This window comes from Aricia agestis, chromosome 21 (genome assembly GCF_905147365.1).
Source record: "Aricia agestis chromosome 21, ilAriAges1.1, whole genome shotgun sequence".
NCBI classification, from domain to species: domain Eukaryota; kingdom Metazoa; phylum Arthropoda; class Insecta; order Lepidoptera; family Lycaenidae; genus Aricia; species Aricia agestis.
The window spans coordinates 5,699,343-5,703,140 of record NC_056426.1 but is presented as its reverse complement, the minus strand read 5'-3'; positions in this window follow the sequence as shown (position 1 = coordinate 5,703,140).

The window sequence follows — 3,798 nt, the reverse complement described above, 5'->3', positions numbered from 1 at the left end:
CGCGGTTGAAGGTTGACTGGCCGGCGAGGCGCGGGAGAGACCCTCGCCGGATCGGGGGGAGGGGTTAATGCAGGCCCCGCCCCCACATAGAGCCGTCCCGCTCGGCCAATCGACCGTTCGAGTACGAATTGATCCAAGCGGGGCGCGGGGGGGGGAGGCGATTTAGCACGCTCTTATCTCGTTAGTCTCCTTTGTGATTCTCTCGATGTTTTTTTTTGTACGAATCAAAACATAATTACCTTTTGTAGGGGTTCGCGTTTGATCGCACTTTACCGGGTATAAAGTATAAAAATATAATGACGCTGAATGGCTGCTTGTTAAATCCTTTTGAGGACGCTGGTGTGCCGTACCGTGTGATGCGCCTGAGATCCGTTGCAAATTAGCTGCGTTATTTACTCTTTGTGATTTAGCGCCGTGATTTATTTTGTACATCAATTACGTTTACAATGCGGTATATTTGGGAACTATTTTATTCTTCACGCGTTTAATATTTGGGAACTATTTTATTCTCTACGCGTTTTTATTGATTTCGCGTCGCTGCGGTCGTTCAGTTCCGCCGTTACCGATTTAGGGTTAAGTTTTATTTTTATTTCCTTTACCGTTATTATTTCTTCCGTTTAAATGTTATTTATTTTTAACCAATATTAACCAATATTTTTATTCAGTCAACGGTTTTTAAGAAGAAAATCAAAAAGTCGTGTAAAAATATAATAAAATACTAAACATAAAGTTCTTCAGCTAAAAATATTGTATTGATCAACATTTCGTTTTTCAGTTTTTTATCAATTTTGAAAATACTTTTTATTTTATTTATTTTAATTTTGCAATACTTTATAAGTCTTGTGATTCTTGTCAAAGTAAAGATATAGCGCTGTTTGTATAGTTTTGATACTTTTCTATACAAGCAGCTTCTTATCTCTACCTACTTCTGTTTCCGTTTCTTATCTTATCTGGTATATTAAGGTAATAAGTAATTTAAATTGTATCAAAATTCAAAACATATATTTTGTAGGTAGGTATGTTCCTTTTTCAAACATTTTAAATATTTTACTCTAAATTATCATTTATTAAGTATAGCCAACATCATTTTGGAAATCTTTTGATAAACTGTATTTCTGTTCTTCTCGTAACCGTAGGTACCTACTAGTTATAAAATGAAAGTATACTTACCAAGAGCTTTTTTTCGTTCCATAGTGTTAAATATTACTTTAGTATATTGCAATTTATTGTTAAACGAATACTAATAAAATAAAAAATAAAAAATGTTTTATTTCTGAGTAGATTTTAAGAAAATACTTTCAGAATGTTAATATTAGCTACGGTGCCTACCACCGGTTCGGGAACTATCCCGGCGAGAAGAACCGGCGTAAGAAACTCGCACGGGGCCCACTTTTTTTACCAAAAAAAAGTGAGGTAAAAAAATTAATCTTTTAAAATAAAATTTACAATGCTGTAACTTAAAATTATACAATGTCAACATACATACATAGTAAGTCATGTACAATAATGTAGAAGTAGCCTTGTAAGCAGCCATCCTACTCCCAAGATGTGCCATCATTTATGAAATCATTGACCTTATAATAGGCTTTGGCACACAAACGCTCTTTGACTACTTTCTTAAATTTATTAATGGAAAGATTTTTAACGTTTTCTGGGATTTTATTGAAAAGGCGTATACATTGACCTTTAAAAGATTTACTGACTTTACTAAGTCTGATCACTGGCAAATCTAGCTTGTACTTATTTCTGGTGTTTCTACAATGAATGTCACCTTTGACTTTAAATTTACATATATTTTTTCTAACATGTATTACATTATCTACCAATTTCTTTAAACTTTTCTCTCAAAGATTCAAATGTAGACATTTTGTAAATCGAACGTATAGCTCGCTTCTGCAGCACAAATATAGTATTAATATCGGCAGCGTTTCCCCATAAAAGGATACCATATGACATTCTACTGTGAAAATAGCTAAAGTATACTAATCGTGCAGTGTCTTCGTCAGAAATTTCCCTAATCTTTCTGACTGCATATGCTGCAGAACTGAGTCTATCTGCGAGTTTAGCAATATGAGGACCCCACTGTAATTTACTATCTAGTGTAATACCTAAAAATACAGTAGTGTCCACCAAATTCATTTTCTGATCATTCAATAGTACATTGGTTTGAACTTGCCGTACATTGGGCAAAGTAAACTTTAAACATTTAGTTTTCGTAGAATTCAAAAGTAAATTATTAACATTAAACCAATGTACTATTTTTGAAAGAGTACAGTTTACCTCGTCGTAATTAGACTGTTGTCTCTTCACTTTAAAAATAAGTGAAGTGTCATCAGCAAAAAGTACTATTTCATTATCATTATCCTTAACTAGATAAGGTAGGTCATTTATGTAGACGAGAAAAAGAAACGGGCCTAAAATAGATCCCTGTGGGACACCTAATTCTATTTTGGTTCCATTTGATCTCTTATTATTGATTTCAACCCTTTTACTAATTAATATATTACTGTTCAAAAAACATAATAGTATTATGCTCTACAAAAAATATCTCAAGGAGAATCTTCGAATTTTTTAAAATGACTCTACCTAGAGATAAAAGTTTCCATCCAGCCATCCAACTGGCTAGCTAATTTAAGCATTTAAGGAACATATTTTTATAGCTACATAATACATTTATGTAAGTACCTATTTAGTTAAAATAAGATTTTGAATATTTCTTAATCACAGCATTTTCAAGCATGCAAGCACCATGCAAGCTGCAAATTTTTGCATACTTACTTAATACAATACATTCATTCAACCTTTTCAACATATTGTGTTGTATTTTTTACTGAAATTGGCTAAAAAAATTACGTAACTCAATACTAAAAATAAATTTTAAAACGTAGTAAAAGAACGTTTGTGTACTTAAAGTTTATTACCTATAATATCAATGATTTCATCGACGACAACACACCTTGGGAATAGGGTGGTTCTTACAGGCTACTAGAATATTTTTTATATTACTTACCTATTGTAAATAGCTCTAAGTCATATTATTACTATACGTTTTAAATTTTAATTTTCTATCTTTTTAGTAAAAGATGGCCCCGTGCGAGTTTTTTACGCCGCGCCGGTTCTTCTCGCCGCGCCGGGTTAGTTCCCGAACCGGTGGTAGGCACCTTAGTAACGACGTATTTTTTTTATGAAATAAGGGGGCAAACGAGCAAACGGGTCACCTGATGGAAAGGAACTTCTGTCGCCCATGGACACTAATAGAAGAGCTGCAGGTGCGTTGCCAGCCTTTCAAGAGGGAATAGGGGAGGGTAAGGAAGGGAATAGAGGAGGGTAGGGAAGGGAAAAGGGTAGGGGATTGGGCCTCCGATAAACTCACTCACTCGGCGAAACACAGCGCAAGCACTGTTTCACGCCGGTTTTCTGTGAGAACCTGGTATTTCTCCGGTCGAGCCGGCCCATTCGTGCCGAAGCATGGCTCTACCACGTAAAATATTTTGATTTTTGACTAATAAGTAATATATATGACTTGTCTAGAATGTCTAGATAACTATTAGATACCTTTTCACACTTGAACCGATATTTTTTTATTTTATTAAAGGTTCACAAAACTAGCCTAACATCTTAAAATTTAACAAAATATTTGCTTATACTATATGATATAACAATTGTGTAAGACCTTCTTGATCACTTCTTCACAGCATGCTAATATAAAATAATATTAAAATAGAATTGGCCACAATACCGACGGAGTTCCTGTCGACCTGCACCAAGTGCCTAGTAAATATGGATAAAAATTTAGTA